The sequence below is a fragment of the Lingula anatina genome, chromosome 8 (assembly GCF_051362555.1).
Source record: "Lingula anatina isolate TDL-2025a chromosome 8, LinAna3.0, whole genome shotgun sequence".
Lineage (NCBI taxonomy): Eukaryota > Metazoa > Brachiopoda > Lingulata > Lingulida > Lingulidae > Lingula > Lingula anatina.
In genome coordinates, this window is record NC_141774.1 from 20,692,626 (window position 1) to 20,711,262 (window position 18,637).

General features: G+C 34.9%; 2 protein-coding genes across 5 annotated transcripts in view; one reads left to right on the plus strand and one right to left on the minus strand.

The window, feature by feature from the left end:
• Positions 1 to 18,637, plus strand: part of LOC106166816 (lysine-specific histone demethylase 2) — a 117,127-nt gene that overhangs the window by 52,769 nt on the left and 45,721 nt on the right. The gene's annotated exons all lie outside the window — the stretch shown is intronic.
• The window catches only part of LOC106166831 (adrenocorticotropic hormone receptor), a 68,089-nt gene that overhangs the window by 39,953 nt on the left and 9,499 nt on the right, over positions 1 to 18,637 (minus strand). The window contains exon 1 of one of the 3 annotated variants that reach the window (XM_013545485.2): positions 205 to 1,216. The exons of the other annotated variants lie outside the window; for them this stretch is intronic. The gene's annotated coding sequence lies outside the window, so the exon portion shown is untranslated. Of the gene's footprint in view, positions 1 to 204; positions 1,217 to 18,637 lie in introns of those variants that run through there. 3 annotated transcript variants of the gene reach the window in all.

The following is an 18,637-nucleotide window of genomic DNA, read 5'->3' on the forward strand; positions in this document are numbered from 1 at the left end:
TTGAAGGGAGAGAGGTCTTTTTTTCTGAAAAAAAGTTGACCTTTTTACCATGATGGCACAAAACCTAGATCAGATTTTGATCCAAAACAGACCTTTTCCTGACCAAAAGGGTGATTTTGTATAAGCCCTATCCCAAAGTCCTCCCACCCCCTTCTTACTTGTATTTACTGGTTAATATTGCAATACAAGGATGCCAATACCTACAGTATGTATTCCTTGCTTCCTTGAATGTGGTACCAAACTGTTTCTCGCTATAGCCCAAGTGAATTCTTCTTATGAATAAACAGTTCCATAGAGACTACATTTCCCAACAAGCAGTCACATTGAATATGAGCATTTATGCTGGTTTGCCTTGTTCATATACTAATGGTGCCATATACATGTAGCTGTCATATATCTATTTATAAGTCACAGTGATGGAATTATTTTCTTGGCAAAGTTTTTTTAACGCTTTCACAAATCAGTGCAGCGGTGCCTACTTTTAATGGCATTGTTTTAAAAGCTTTTTGAAGTGTTATTAGAAACTAGTATCTCTTACTTTCGTAAGTGAAAGTCCCACTTTGTTGCTGTACAGTAAAGGTGTTATCAGGGAAGGCTTTGTTGGCAGTGATAGATAAAAAAAGAAATATTCTCCTGGTTTGTTTGTGCAGTGTATCTACCAGCAAGACTGTTAGTTGACAACGTCAATGTTGTTACATTTCGTCAGTACTGTTTATGTCAGCGCCTTACCAAATATCTTTAATGTGTGATAAGTTGACTTCTCCCTTGCTTCCCCATAGGCTCCTATACTTGATTTATGACAAATAAGTATTCTGACAGTTTATCTGCTTAATGTGTTGGCTCTAATCTTTGGTACCTTAACTGCATTGGGGTTTGATCCACAACTTAGGTTTTCTTTCCTGTCGTGTTTCAATTTAGTTCCTCAGGGACTCCAAATTTGAGTCTGTACATTTAGCCTGCATGAAAATCCACTGTAAATTCAATGATGATCAAGCACGCCTGCATGTAGGTAACAGACTGTGGCAATGTTGCATGACCCGTTGTTCTTTTCTTCTCTTCTCTTCTCTTCTCTTCTCTTCTCTTCACTTCTCTCTGTCTCAGCAATAACACACTCACAAGTTGGGATGAATGTCAGGCCAACATTAGTCTGGCTCAGCCGGCAGACAAGGCAAAGATGATTGGGTGAAGCCAGCAGAGGGGGCCATCTCAAAGTGATAAGTCGAAAAGATTTCATTCAAAGTATAAATTAGATTCATAGGTTAATTGTCTACCTCCTCAGTGAAAAATGTAGAAACTGATGTTTCTTGGAGAGTAATGGAAAATGAAACATATCTGTAGATTTGTAAAATTAACACAGTAGATACAGTGCCTGGAAGAGTTTGATTATGGATGTGAGTAGAAATATTATTCAAGTTTAATGTTTGTATTGTTTTTAATTGATTATTGATGATAATAATAATAATAATAATAATAATAATAATAATAATAATAATAATAATAATAATAATAGTAATAATAATAATAATAATAATAGTATTTTCTCTTGTACATGAAGAAAATTGAAATATGAAATGTCAAGGAGAAAGCAGAGTTTGAGTCAGAAAGTATTACTTTTGAGACGATATGAAGTATCTTAAAATGAAAATTATGTTGTATATTATCTAAATGAGTGATATGTTGTATATTATCTAATTCATTCAGTCACAGTGACTTATAGCTTTATACACCCACATCACAAGGGACTGTCTCAAAGATACCTTGTTTTTATCTGTACTTTTATTTTTCCCTCATATATTTCATTTATTTATGTATTCATATATTTATTTTATTTATTGATCCTTTATAATATTTATGTTGTTTTGTTTTTCGGTGTATATTTATTATTACAGTCTGCCTTGTTTATATGTTCAATTAATATTCAATTTAGATATTTGCTTATATAGGGGTAGAAAAGTTGATAGCAAGTAATTATTACTTAATCCAAACAAAGATTTTTAATAAAAAGAGTAACCTGTGTGCTCATGTGGAAATATATATATATATATATATATATATATATATATATATATATATATATATATATTCCAATTTAAACACCCACAAATATCCAATTTCCTTCCTGTGACATTTAGCTGTGGTCATTCATCAGGAGCTAAAGTACACCTACACAAACTTCATTTAACAGCCACAAGACCAGGATTACTAATTAGTCTGTTTCAAGACAAATACCATGCAGGCAGAGGGTAGACTATTTTAGTATCATATGTAAATGATTAGGGGTCCTCTGAGATATGTGTTTCCCACCTATATCTACATATATTAAGTTTTATTATTATTTTATTAAGTTGGGAGATAGATCGGGCATAGGGGGAGTGGAATCATGTCTTACTTTCTTCAGTTAGTTTCAAATAATGATATGAAATTATTTAACCAAATGTTGGATGTGCCTTGACTATTTTGGTCACATGCGCATGGACACACACACACACACACACACACACACACACACACACACAGAGAGAGAGAGAGATTGCAGAAAGAAAAGATGAAGTTGGAGGAAGGAGCACAGGGAGCAAAGATAAAGATAGAATGCTTTGGTTGGCAGAGAGAGAGAGAGAGAGAGAGAGAGAGAAAGAGAGAGAAAGTTGGGAGGCAGAGAGCAAGAGACTCAAATATTATTTTATAATCATCTGAGAATTCCAGGCAGAATAACCTTTTTTGAACTGGCCTGTTTATGTGTGGTATACTGGCCATGTTCATGAAAAAGCAATTATCTTTACCACTTGCTTCTGAACCCAGAGTTTCATTGATAACTTTGTGAGCCCCCCCCCCCCCCCCCTCCTTAGAAAGTAGCTACAGAGTACCAAAGTTGACTCAATCTGAAACCCAGGGTGATTTTTTAAGAATTGTGATAGCAAGTGAACGAGGATGCCTTAATGTAGTTATGTATACTTCTTTGAACTGCTTTCTATACCTTCTAAGAGGTGACTGCATGCAGTAAAACGGGGCATGTTCTAAGAACAGAAGTCTATGATGATAGGCAACCTTTAAAGATAAATAGGATCTGAGCAAGTGTACTTCTTTCAAATATGCTATTTTTATATTATCATTCATTATCCTAAAAAAAAACATGTAGTTTAGCATTCTCTTAAAACTACCTTTTTAGTCATGTTTTAGTGACATTTATTAAGAAAAATATTAAATTGCATTTGTAATTTATAAAAGTTTTAGGTTTCAGAATTCCTGTGCATACTGTCATCTTGTACTAGTATCATTATATTGATGTATGCAGTGCTCGTTAAGTCAGGGTTATTATAAAATATATAAATGTACTACAATAATAAATTTATTATGAAATACATGAATATGAGGGTCCAATAAATTCCTCTGGGCATCAGAAATTTCAGAATCCCAATTCATATGTGCCAATGAGATGTACATAATTATATATATATAATATTAGTTACCCTGTACACATTCCCCCTAATGTGAAACTATTCAGTGTTGAAAGATGCTTTTAGCAGCTACTTATTTCACGGCAACAGTTACATGTAGGGCAGCCAAGAGATAGAGCTAACTGCTGTCGAGGTGAATTACACTCTCTTTGGATGAGCACTACCTAAGCCTAGGAAAATTGGTCTAATTTGCTTCGTTAGAAAAAAAGGGCTACTCAGCCAGGAATTTCAATACGCCTAGTGCAGAGAGGCATCTATCTGTTTGATAAGGTCAGATTGGTAAAGATTTCCTTTGTACCCTCTGCATGTGAATACTTAGTCAATTATCATAGCCTGATTACATAACAGCATTATATCAATCTTAAACCGGTTTAAAGTCATTCTTGTCTGAATGTGCTTTACAGGAACTTTTCCAGCCAGGTTTGGTCAGTTTAACTTAGCAAACATTAACCCACTTATATAATTGTAATTTTGTTGTGTAAATTATAGGAAGCCTGTCTTATCGCATTTCTGTCCCACACATTATTGATTATAATCCAATATAAATGGGCTTTCTTTAGTTAGAAATTGAAATTACATACAATGTATGTGCCGAATTCAGGTGTCAGAAATTGACTGGAAATCGGTATACTTTATAGTGATCTAACAGTGTGACCCTGCATAAAATGTGGTTCATATTTAGTTGATTACTAAAGGTATATTATACACATTTGAAAATAAACCATAGTCATATTTTGTATTAGTACATATCCTGCAAGGGTACCACTCTTTCCCAATTCAGACATTAAAAGCAAAAAAAAAAAAAAAAAAAAAATGCAATGAAAATATCTGATATCGATATTTGATTCTGAATGATACTATAAAAAGAAGAGAGGGCAGCCAAAACATTTGGTCAGGCATTTAGAACTAAAATATTTAGCTAGAAATGGTTTAAAAGATTGAATCCAACTGCTTGAGTTCGTCAGACAGTGCTTCTTGAGAAGGAGATAATTCAGGAAAATTTGATTGAGTGCTAAAATCTCAGATAGGATACCCTTAAAAGGACCATCAATTACCCTTATCTTAAAGAGACCAAATAACATCTTGATTATAGTGACATTAACTGCTCTGATGGCAATCAAGTTGGTTGTCACACAGTATGACTATACACATGTGTCCTGGCAAAAGTTCAGCTTCAGATTCAGACTTGGTTCACTGGATGTTTATATAGATGTGAACAAGGCACATTTCTGAGACTTTTGAAAAGAAAAATCATTGCCCATCCCCAGTTTACTTGTTTTTTCAGATTGATTTCAATGGCAAATTACAATGAGTGAATATTTGGAATTGCATCATTTTCATTGAAGCAAGAAAAGCTGTCACTTGTTAACATTTGTCAGAAGATTCTAAGGGTGAGCATAAATTCAATTTGTTGCACTGAATGTCAAATGTGATAGGAAAAATGGATGTGCAATAAATACTTGATTTGCCAATAAACTAAGCATTCACATGTATCAAGAAGTACTTCAGTATATGATTGCATTTCAGGAAAAAATAGTTCTTAGGAATAGAGGAGTTTATGAAAAAAAATCAAACTATGAGCATTGGACATTGACAAAAAAAAATAGTAAATTTTCCTGGAAATTTGAAATGTCCTAAATGTCCAAGGTACTGTGTGTGTGTGTGTGTGTGTGTGTGTGTGTGTGTGTGTGTGTGCACGTGCATGTACATGTATGTGTGAAAGTGACGGAAGGTAACACAAATATAACAAAATAATGATTCATATAAATTTAGCTCATGAATTTCCCATGTTTGGTATGGCATGCCCACAGTGTGGAAAAGGGGAAACATTATATATTTAGTGCAAAGTAGGATTTCTTTGAACTATTTGGCTCTTGTAAAACAATCACTTTAAAACCCTTATTGTCCAATGCAAAAAACAACTTAATAGTCTCTCTGATAGAATCTATAAAATCCATTCTTTCAACACCTTGTAATCAATCTGTCATATTACGGATGCTGTTCCATTGTTCCTTTCATGATTCTTTGAAGTAGTGACAATCAGACACGCCCTTAATGTGTTGGTTAAACAAGCCAAGATTATTTTAAGCCTGCAAAATATCCCACTCTGCAGTGTGATCTTGTAATCAAAGCAGACCGTAAATGTCAATAGATTCAGAAAGCTTATATCCTTTCACTAAGATGAGGACTGATGCATTTAGACTGATCATGACTGGTACTTGAGATTAAAGGTTTTTTGTTTTGTCTCTTTTAAAGAGATTATTTAGCAATGATTAACAAATAGATATCATGCTATGTTTTATAGGATAACTGTTAAGTATGTGAGAGGATTTTCCTTTTTTTTCCAGCTGATCTCAATATTGCCTGCTATTTCCTCAGAAAAAAAGGAAGTAGTATCAGAGGAAGGAAGGAAAGATGGAATAAATAATACATTGCAACCTTTACATGATTGAGTATTTAAAAAATTAGCCAATAAAACTTGTTTCTAAATTCAGTACAACTCCTGTGCATTGCTTTGAGGTGAACAGTTTTAATCCTATGTCAATTTGAAAACAGGGACTTCATATAGAACAGTGGACTAACTGGTCTGAGGGTCAAAAATGGCGACCCGCTACAAAGCTTGCCATCTAATTCGCTAATAGACACTGATTAGATTCCCTGTGAGGAAGTATTCAAGTGGGTCGGCCATATTTGAACCTCGGACTAGTTAGTCCACTGTTCTGAATGCTGTTAGAATTACCATCTTAAAGGCATAGAACTGCCTCTGACATGTCCCAGTGGAGAATATGTCACAGCAGGAGAATATGTCCAAGACTTGCATAATCTGATTATGTACAACAAATAGTGTGCTGTTTACATTGTAACCATTTGGATCAGTCTCACTCCAAGCAAGGTTCGCTATAATCATGCTCTGGTATGTGTAAGTAAGTATTAAACAGAAGTTTGAAAGCCATCAAATTACCACCTATACAAATGGCAATAAAACACCAATACAAGTTTCCTAGCGTGGTCAATGTACCTGTATGATGTATTGCAATCAATATAATATAACCAATTCATAATTATTACTATATAATTGTTAGATTTGTTTGTGCTCTGATTGGTACTTTGTGAATGAACCGAAATTACCCACCATGGATCATCTCTATAGGGAGCAAATAGACTGCAGGATAATCCCAGTAAATGCAGAATTGGTCTCCTTTGCCTCTGGAGACTTCAACTGTTTTCACCCTAACGATAATGAAGATGGGAAGAGTAATTGTTGTGATTGTTACTCTGGGCATCTATTGTGAAGGTTGTTTGGTTCAGAAAATTATTTCCTAATGAAACAATTAGGCTGTTAACTTGGAGGTCTACATGCATTGCTGTCTGAGAGTCAATTTTGCCTCTTGGTGCCTTAAGAGAATAAAAGAAGAAAACTAGAATCATTTTGTTATCTGATAGTCAAATTTGTCTGATATTTTAATAGACTGAGTGAAGAAAAAGTGAAATTGATTTAATATTAAGCTGAGTATTCAAAATTGGATCCTGTTTCAGTGTGTGGAGTATTTTGTGCCAATGAAATTGCTATTGTCATCTCTAAGCTGAGGCAATGCCAGAAATAACGGTTTAAAAAGTGCCTTAATACGAGTCCTGCTGGTATCTTGTATGTGATAGTCATGTTGGCAACCTGAAGTATACTTAATACGAACAGATTTATCCTTAAACTTCCTTAAGTGTTTTCCTGCATGGTCTTTAAGTGCCCGCCAACATACAAAAGTGTTCTGATGATTATATATCATTTGCTTATGAAGTAGAATATTAGACGTTATAAGTAGATAAATACATCCAGACTTTTTTTAGATCTTTTTTGTCTATGGGTGTCTAAAACTGAAGTCTGTTGACTAAATCATGTAAAAACTTTGTCAGTTGCATTTAAGTATTTGGTGAAGAGAATTGAAGTGATGAACCCAGTCTTGAGGAAGTCATGTTGATTTGGCTGTAACATTTGGTTAGGCCAGACAAAATTGATCTGTTGGATAATGAGTGGTGACTCTCTGGGGTTTGTTTTTTGTTTTTGTTTTTTGAGTAGTTATATTTTTAGTGTTGGTAGTTTTTATACAGGCACTGCATGTGCCTGTTGATATTTTGATCATTTTGTTGTCACTGTTGCTGTCACTGTTGTTGTCAAAATATTACTTCCTATAACTGCCAAACCATATTATATTATATTATTTCTTGCTTAGCTGAGAAGCTTCTTTTGGTTAAAAAACGTTCCTTGCTTAAAACATCATGATTGGTTTCTTAAGTGTTTGTTTGTTTGTTTGTTTGTTATAATACTGTATTTTGGCAACATTTGCCTCATAAGCTCCAAACTTTTTTTTGTCCTTTGGTGTATGTATATTTGCAAGCTTTGCTGTCTAAATTTTTTATCCAGTTTTATTACAGGGGGATATCACATCCAAAGTGTGGATGATTTGAAACCATGGCATTCATTTTTGCCTGGGGTCACTTGTAAATATTTCCCACTTACCCAAATGATTTCCTCAAAATTAGGATTTGTTGTGCTCATTAACCAACTTTAAGATTGTCCCACCTGAGTTCTTTTTCATTTTTTTTTCATGTGTGTATGGTGGATTAAAAATAGATTGCATCCTAACTGAGCACCTTTTAAGCCAGGTTGCGTGCATTTGTTTTCAGCGCAAGACATGTATATACACTTAACCTGATGGTGTTAATTGAACAAAAACAGATCAAGTATCTGATATTGATTTCTTTAATGGGTTGTTTACTACAACACAAGTGGAGTTGTGAAGTCCAGCTTACACTTTGGTCTTCAGGCTGATCTACTTTCCATATCACATGCTGACAAGCTGTTATTTGTCTCCACGTATCTGCACACATGAGTTTCAATGTGAAGTTGTTAATTGTAGTTTATGACCTCAGACAGGGGGGATCCACAGATATTTTCTGACCGTCTTCCAGAAGACCCAGATGACAGCCCCAGTCAGTTGCCAAAAATATATCGAATAAGAGCAACAAACCATGCACAGTTATAGTAATAATACCTGGATTTTAGTGTCAGGGCCTTCAGGATGTAAGTTCCTTTTTTGGATTGAATTTTGAAATGGTGGGTTTGGGCTGGAGAATTTTTTTATGGGGGGAGGGGGGTATGCCTCGCCTTCTTTTCTTGATCTGAGAAAGCGGAGTACATTTGGTGCAGTACAATATAATGAATAATGAAAGAGATTTTCTCTCCCTCTCTCAAATATAATATTAAGCTAGAACAATCACTGAAATCTCCGTACCATATCTTACAGTGTACTGCACTTTAATTCCTCTCTGCATTGCACCTTAATTTATTTCCACCCATTGAATCCTGTGCTTGCACTACTAACACGCAGTTCATAGAATTATTAAATCATATTTCTTTCAAATCAACCCAAATCCTCTGACTAACCACCAGTGGCTTTTCAAGAAAGAAGAAATAAAAGATTGATTTGCTCAGGAGACTTTAAATAGCAAATCCCACTTTGCTCTCTTACCAGGCAAGGGTTACGTTAGTACGTTACATTCATAATGTTTCTTTTTTATTTTCATCAGACATCTCAGTGCATGCCTTGTGTGATGTATATCCACTAATACTGTGATTGCTTCAGTGATGTATAGCCAAAGGTGTTTGATATATGGACTTCCTCCAGACCTTGAGGATAACAAATCATCCTGAATCACCCTCCACTTTTCCTAAGAGGGGAGAACCTGGCATCAGATTTGTTTCCATGGGTTCGGTGGCCATTACTCAGTGAGGAAAACTTTGATTCAGAATTACAAATGATGGGAGGATTTGACTTTTCTTTCTAATCATAGCAAAATAGATACACAAAATAACTTAGCCCAAAATATTGTGTAAACTTTGAGATGGAAAATTGCATTTTCCTCAATTCAGGTATTTATAAGCCTGTAGCCAGGGGTATATCAGGGGGTTCCAACGTACCACACTCTTTGCTGGAAAAAGGGCCAAGGTCCACTTTTGAAGAAAAAGAATCTCCCCCCCCCCCCCCCCCCCCCACACACACACACACACCACTCCTTTGAAAAGACTGGCTACAGGCCTATTTATTAACAGGTCTATTATTGTCTAGTAGTAAGCCAAATTTTTAATAACTTATTTCTCCAACCCTTTAAGGCACATTTTTCCCACCTTAAAGTGAGCAAAATCAAAAATTTTATAGTATTGATACTATGACAAACAATACATTGAAAATTAAGAGGAGAAAAATAATTTGATTTAATGTTAAAGTGTTAAATTGTGTTTGAATAAAGTACCAACCTATGTGTAATGATTTCTGTACATGTCACTGCTTGTACTATAAGTCATTTCTGCATAACTTCACGATAGCTGCAATTGCAGGAAACCACACTTTTAAAAAAAGCATTCTGTCAATATCTCATGAAAAATAGCATTTATCTCTTTGTCTCTTCTCACCTGGATAGCTATAGACTTGTAATGACACAAAGGTGATGCAACTTTATCTTTTTATACCCTTAAGTGGTAGTTTATTATGCAACCCAGTGCACCTGTCACAGTGCTGTATATAGTGTGCGTGACTGTAGGTGAAAGAAATGGTGTATTACGTTATAAAAGTAGAGATGGATTATGTTGTCACCTGCAGATCTGAATGAGTAAACATCACTTGCTCTGTGCCGAACGCTCTTAGAATTGAAGCCCAGCCAGTGAAGTTGTGTGCATTTGTACTCTTACTGTTTTGGGCAAGTTGATTTTTTGACACTGGTGACCCTTCTGGTCATGTAGTATGAAATGGTTTTGGCACTAGTAGCACTTTTGTTAAATCTTCTTGCTTACAGTTTCTGTGGTATATTTATTGTACCACCAGCATAGGCGCTTGTGATACCCATGGTTTTAGTCCCAACCCATCTCGTGCTTTAAATTTAAACTCAGTATATAGTATATATATAGTTGAATAGAATTTCAGAATGAATAATGGTAATCATTATTATTATTATTATTATTATTATTTGAACTGAAAAAGATTTACATCATCAAAGCATACCTTCATGTGATATATATATATATATAACAGTGCATTATACTAGTATCACATGAGGGTCTGAACTGAAAACCAGGTCATGTTTTTTCATGCAGGCAAGTGTCCTTTCATTTAGTTGCTGTATTCCATTCTAGAACTTGTTAACGGGAACTCAAATAAAACACCCTGTTGTGTAACTTGATGTAAGGGCCTGTCAAAATCAGCTGATACAGACTATATGGCTTAGGTATACCACTTAATGTTAAAGCAGCCTAATAATCTGATGATAGTCACTTTGACTGGATTCCCACAGATTTAGATCGCTCTATCTGGATCGACCTAACTCCCTGGGGGTTCACACTAAATTGCAGTCAGCAGACCGCGCACAAAAGTTAATGACCCCCTTACAGCTTTTAGTAGGCAGGACAAACATTTAAGACAGCTTATCTGACAGCAATCTAGTGAGACTCCCCATGGGGATAGATTGATCTAAAATCTGTGGGAATGCAGTCTTTGTTTGGTTGAGAAGAAAGTAAAGGTTCTACATGTGTATCAGAAAGTATCTCAATATTTTTAGAACCTTAAGTACCACTTATCCAACCCAGACATCATGCTGCAATGAGGTATACCAGCCCGCTTGGCGCCAGGTGTCGCTAGTGTGAATTCAGTCCACAGTCGCCATGTTGGATATCATATACGTTGGACTGTGGCACTGGCCTTAATAAACATGCCTCAGTATTGTTGTGTACCTGAATGTCAAAGTCTGCAAGGTGGGCATAATTTTCCTGAGGATTCAGGGCTTCGTTTGAAGTGAAGGGTTGCCCATGTCAACACACCTTCCATGTTAAAAGGACAGTTACAACTTGACCCAGGCACAGTAATTAGGCCCCTAAAGATAGACGAGTTGCCTCAAAAAGAATACACGTTGAAAGGTTTATTGATCTAGGAAAAACTTATAAAGTTTTGGAAAGAGAGCTCCATAGCAAGAAAGTGCCCCTAGGAAGTACGATTTATCAAAGTGCGTTTTCTTCTTATGTCCGTAATTTCAGAAGAGTTGTCAGTAAATATACATAAGTGCCGGTAGTTTTCTACCCGCATAAGTTAGTGTTATTAAGTAATATCCTTTTTTATTGATGTATTGAGCATGACCGGTAATGTTAATTAAATAATTATTTTAATTTTAAAAAATTATTCAGTACATCGTAAGAATCATAAAACTAGGTATAGTTAGATAATTTATTTGTACATGTATAGATGCAATTTCTCAGCTAATGGAATAATGCATGTTTGGAAATCTTTTTGTAACAGTTTAAGAAATAAAATTTAAAGAAAGAAAACATTTTATAAATGAACAGTTTTTATTCTTTTTTTACAAAATAGCACTTCTGAATTGTTTTACTTGAGTAGAAACACCATATTATTTCATCGCTCTGAAAATTCATTAAAAAGCAGCAAAACCAAATGTTTTATTTAAACAAAATAATTATTCAGTCCATAGTAAAAACCATGAAACCATGTAATACTTAGATAATTTATTTGTGCTATAACTTTCCTGATTATATAGCTGCAATTTCTCAGCCAATGGATTACTGTAGGTATGGAAAACTTTTTGTAACAGTTTAAGAAATAAAAATTAAAGAAAGCAAACATTTTACAAATGGACAGTTTTTTTGTTCCTTTTTACAAAAAAGTACTTATGAATTATTTTACTTCAATAGAACCACCACATTATGTCAGCACTTTGACAATTCTTTTAAAAGCAGAAAAACCAAATTATTTGCTGTAAATACAACTATCAAATTATTTCATCCCACTAAAATACTTTACAAAATAGCATCATAGTTTTTTTCTCATTACAGTTAAATATTATTAAAAACAGCATAAACAAATAAGTACTTTTTGTAAAGAATATATATATATATATATATATATATATATATATATATATATATAGCACCACCAAATTATTTCATTTTAGTTAAAACATTTTTTTTAAATGGCACTTCAAAATTGTGATTGCAGCTAAAACCATCTCACACATTCCAAAAGGGGAAATCAGGTCCGGGTCCAACTGTCATGTGTCTGCAATGGTTTTGGACACAACAATGATTCATACAGTTTGTTTATATACTTCTTCTCTGTAGCTGCAATTATCTCTCCAAATCTTGAGGCAGTGATCCGCCATTGTCTCTCCTTGTGTCAGATTGCGCTCTTTCCTTGTTATAACTTGCTTACTCAGTGTCCTTCGCTGTTTGTTCCTCAACCTGAAATATTCATATCCCATTAAAGCATAGTAGATGGTTACAGCATTAAATATATACAATTTAGATTAGTTTAGATACAATATTATAATTCTATGATGTCACCTATCACCTAGTTTGATAATTCTTTCTCATATTTGGGCCCGATTCTTAATAGTAGACCTCTGTTTCCACTTACATCATTCCCTCTATCCATGCTTTATTCTTTTCATGGCACTTGGCAATAGTTGTTGTCCATCACAGCCGCCTGTAAGTCAGCTTTAGGGTAGGCATTACTGGTGGCTACATCAATCTTTGCCGCTGATGTGAAGTGATAGGTAAGATTCCTGAAGTAATCATTTTATCCTGCTCTTGAAGTTGGCTGTCCTGGGGTCCTGAAATCGACAGTTTCAGGCTTTGCCCCCGATATATGGGCCTTCTTTGGGTAACCTTATAAAGAAAATAAATAAGTACATTTACTAAGTATAAAAATCTTTCGTGCTACTAAAACAAAATATGAGCGTAGGCCTACTCGTACCTACAGTAGTCTACATGTGCATGTACATAACATGTCAGATTTCACACACACACCTCGACTAATTTTTGATTTTTTCAAGGAAAATAGTTAGCATTCGTGTTTTTCAAGCACTAAATGAAAAGAAAACACATACCTTCCAGTCAATTCACATTTTCATTCAGATGTTATGGCACCACATTCAAGTAAATTGCGTTTGAGTTGGTTCACTGTCAGCGACGCGTGCACACGCTCCATGTTAAACTCTGGTGTAAAGCCGTGAGCGAGATTCTGCGAGATTTTAGAAGGACTGCTTTCACCCCCACGCCATCTAGCGGCAGACCCTTAAAGCGGGTATTCCCCATTGAAGTTGATAAGTACTTAAGTCTGAGTTGTGGTATTTAATGTAACACAGCATTTGAGCAAAATAATTTTGCAATCATATTGTGTACATGCAGCTTAAAAGGTCTCCACTTAATCTGATGCTGTAGCTTTTATTAAGAATTAATTGATTCACCCTGTGTGAGACTACACACATTCATGTCACATAAATTGGTAACAAACAACCTAAGCTGATAAGTATGAATGTTTGAAGTTGCAGTACTTAACATATATGTAATGCCGTGTTTTTTTTTTTCTTGATAATACTTCACCGTGGATTGGCACTGAATTAATTTGGAAAAAGGTGAATTGATGTTTTATTAGATGTAAAGAACTTACCTCATGCTGTATTACTTTCATAAAGGTCGGAGAGACCAAGGAAAGTGTTGTTTTTTTTTATGTCTCATTATGTCTCAAAAAATGACTCCTCTTCAGGAGAATTGCAGGTGTAAAGGTTCCTTACGAAATGATACACATGTACATAGTATGTGGTTCAATGAATCCTAGAATTTCATAATGGATTTTGTCAATTTTTATAGAAAAATATTCTTCTTATTTTTGGGGGAAGTTGGAGTTGAGTTCCCTAATATTGGCAGTACAGGGGTTATCTGTATTTTGGGTCTTAACCACTTATTTAAATACTTATTTCAAGGATATTATGTACATTATCATAAATATGTACATTATCATAAATGTTTTATTTTGTAACATTTATAAATATTGACATCCAGGACCAAACCAATTATCAAAAATCATTGATTATTATAATTATATTATATTATATTATATTATATTATATTATATTATATTATATTATATTATGGCCCAGGGTACCCCGAGTTTTCTGGTGGATGGGAGTGGTCTGAAATAATCTGGAATTAATTCCTAAAAACATCATTGTAGAGAACCCCATAAGGTTATATGTTTACATGCCACAATCAGTGAGACCGCAGGGATTGAAACCTTCGACTGTCCCAGTGGGGTGATCAAATTATCTCCAGAAACTTTCCAACAGAGGTTTCTTTGAAAATGTTAGGTCAAGATCAATTGCTGTCTGAGGGCCAGATAAAAAAACTTCCAGTCTTGGTGTGAAAGAAGCTGTGAATATTACAAGCCAGTAGTGAGACTGTGAACAGAAGCTGTTTTGATATGTGATCTAATGTATTGATGGTTTTTGCCATTGAGACTGGGCAATAGTTTTTTTATATGGTATGGATAAGTGTCTAGATAGAAGCAGCCAGTAACAGCTCCAGGTTTCCATGGTACACCCTGAGTTGTGAGATATTCTTTGATCCTTACAATCACCAGTACCAATGAGGGCACCTGCAGTAGTGCTGTGCCACTAAGTTATGATATACGGGGTGCTTTAGTATGGTAAAGAAAGGAATTTGAAAGTTACTGGATTTTGTTAAAATGAATATTGAAATTAATAAATGAATATATGAAAGAATGAGTAGAAAATTTTAAAAATTGATAAAAGGAACATATGTATAGCATGATGGTTTCTTTTTCCATATAGCCTTAAGCGTACAGGCAATTGAAACAATGAAAAAAAAAGGAAAAAAAGTACTAATCTTTGGCAATGCTAAAGCATAGATGGACTAAATATTGAAAGAGTCTACCAGAATCATTACAAAGAATTCAGCAAATAGATTTGCTTTCTGAAAATGGTTAGAAAATTATTGACTGACTTTTGAAAGCCATTAGAAACAGCAGTGCCCTACTGGGACCTGATTATCTGAAAATGACCCAAAAAGGTTCTCAAATGTCAGCAGACCATCAAAAAGTCCAATTGGCTAAATATTCAGAAAAAAACTAGAAATTAACCAAGTTATGAAAACTTCTCAGCGAAATGGCAGTAACCATCCTGTATAAAGTGAGTTATAGCGGGGAACTGGAAATAAGGAACCACTGAAAATGGCAATAGTCCTGAAACCAAATTATTTCAGAATGACCTAAAATGATTTGGTCTGTAAATTATGAGAGCAAAAGAAAAAAAAACTGTAATAATCAAATTGGTCAAAGAGCCATAGAAAATGAATAATGCAAGGAAATAGAAAAGTTGATGATTGGCTTTGTGTTGGAGAATCGTATTCCTGGGACAGAATCTGAGAATGAATGATGTAAGGAAATTGAAAAGCTGAGGTTAGCTTTGCGCTGTGGGATTACATCATTCATTTGATGAATAATGATGATGATTACAACTGCTGTAAAAAAAAGAGAAAAACCATTGCTTGCTATAACCTAATGCTGTCATTGTGTACACAATTAAATCATGGTACTGCCTATTAAACAGTGCAGTAAAAGTCTGTGTGAAGAATGAGTTGAAAAAAAGCAAACAAAAAGATGGAAATTTGAGGTCACATTTTTACATGGAGGCAACATGAGGGTACGGTAAATTACATGGGGATGACAATTAAAAGTTTAAGGAAATTGTTTGAAAAGTGTGTTTTTCAATTTGTCATTAGCCTGGTAAGTAATAGATAGACCCCGAGTCAGCGAAGGTTATGTGGCATTCACGAGTACGTAGCACTAGTGGATGTCACATAACCCTCACTGATGAGTGATCTATCTTATTTAGACCACGGGTCCATTAGCAGGTTATAACGCATTCATGCGAGACGTGCGGTTATGCAAGTTACACCACGTCTGAGTCTTTTGTTATTCACTTCCACCGTGGTCTAATGAATCCATTGTATTATGTTGTTTTAACATGTCATAGACATACGTTTAGCTGATCAGATATACCCTGAAGATGACTTATGATTTCAGTCAGATAAGTCCATAAAATATCAGTGCTGTCTATGTGATAAACTAAGTGATAAAGAAAAATATAAATGCGTTTTGTTATAATGTTATTAATCACGGAGTATGACATTCAGAATGACGTTGGGTTTAATTAAAAAGTGTCCAAAATGTGATCATCTCATGGAGTATTTTGGCTCTCAACATCTGCAATCTTTTACATATAATTGATATCTGTGTATGGAAGTACCAGAACTTATGTTATAAGCTGGCTGTATTTGCCTGACACTACTTCTTTTTTTATATGAAATATTGCTATCCCTTCTGGTAAGTTCTTTGAAAAATCATTTTTCAATTAAGAAATACTGTTGGCTCTTATACCCTGCAAGTGTGCAACTTCATTTAATTAAGACTGTTTCCAGGCAGACTGAAATTGTTAAGATTAAACTATTGCATATGCTAGAGAAATGGTAAAAATGTCTGTTTTTCTCACTCATTCATCTAATTTAATGCATTTCAGGTATGCAATATTTCCAAAATGTACCACAATTGCCAATCAAAACAGACAAGCCAGACTATTTTTTTTCTTTCGTTCAGAAATTAAATTCTGAAATCCCTGGGGGCAGGAGCAAGTCAGAAATCAGCTAGATATCAAACCAGACATCAAGGTATTCTAAGTTCATATAGATGCACTGATATCTATGCTGACAGCTATCTCCCATTAAAACCAATTTGTTCTTGGTTTTGTTACTCGTGTTTTTAATTTTTTACATCTGACCAAGTTCTCCTCAGGTATCAATACATACATGTGAATCACAGCAGGCAACACTGACATGTTTTGATTCAGTTCCATAGCCATGAACCCGTAAGCCAATAGGTTGTGTTTGTCCTCGGCAGGTGAAAATGAAAGCAGCATGCTCCATCTCATTTATCATTGGTAAATGAAAATGAAAGCAGCATGCTTTGTATTCTGATAAGGCCATACACAGAGGTTGTACAAGGATTTAGACTTTGATTTTTTTTCCAAGCTTGGCTGGCTGCCCTTGCTATATTTTAATGACTCTGTGTGTAGGACATCTCATTGATGAAAAAGCTCATTTGCATTGCAAAGCTGAAGTTGGTCTTGTGATCTTGAGTTTTCTTTTTTTTTCACATTAAATATATATAGCAGCTTAATCAGTTGACATGATCACTTTTATGCATAGAAGGCAATTCATGTCACTTTCTCAAATGTACTTTTTTGCTGCTAATAGTACATCTGTAACATTTATCTGAGGTTCTTTTGGCATCTGAACTTTAGTATATTTGTCTTTAAGTTATAACACACCACACTGAAAGACCAGTTGTAATACAAAATTGTAATTGTAAAAGGAATGGCATGAGAAAGAAAAAAATGTCCTGCCTCCCTTGTTTTTCTAAATTAAATACAAAAAGTACATCACCTTTAACCTAGGGAAACAGATTGCAAGATTTAATGCGTAATACCATTAGATTCAGTTTGTTTCTTTGATTTAACCTCAGCCTTGTTGCATTGTTAATACTGAAAAGGATATTGAAGGACAGAGAGAGAACCCAGATTTAATAGTCATCATTATGTCTTAAGTGAACATAGGCAATTTAAGCAAGATGAGGGCTCTGTTCTCCATGCCATCAATGACCTTTTGATTGGACTTATTGGAAATTTAATATAAAATGAAAGCACCTTTCTACCTTGCCTTTGTCAACCAAATTATGTCTGAGATGCCATGAATCAGTCAGTATTTGTATAGTACTTGAGCTCTGGGAGAAAGAACAAAATCAGTTTTACATTGTGTGCAGTTTGTCTGTAAACAGCAGACACAAAGGATGCACAGCTACAGTAGTGATAAGGGATCATCGCAGAAAGCCCAAACTGATGCAACTTAGAAAGCATTCACATTGAGAAGAGCCGAGGTGTAGCAAGGCCGAGACCTAAATATGGCAGACCTACATGAAAGAAAACCGCGTAATCCTTTAATAGTCTTTGAATGAATGTCATTGAGAGACCATTTAAGGATTTCACGGCCTTCTTTTCATGTAGGTCCGCCATATTTAGGTCTTGCCATCAAGTAACTAGGATGATACCCATTAGAATCAACCAATTACAAGGCTGTGAATCTGCACTAGTTCCTTGCCCCCCCTTAGGGGCCATTCAGAATAGATGAATCAAGTACTAACTGATCCGCTGACTAAATATGGCCGACCACACCCCATTAAACTAATTAAATCTCGGTTCCAAGGTTTAATTGCTAGGCC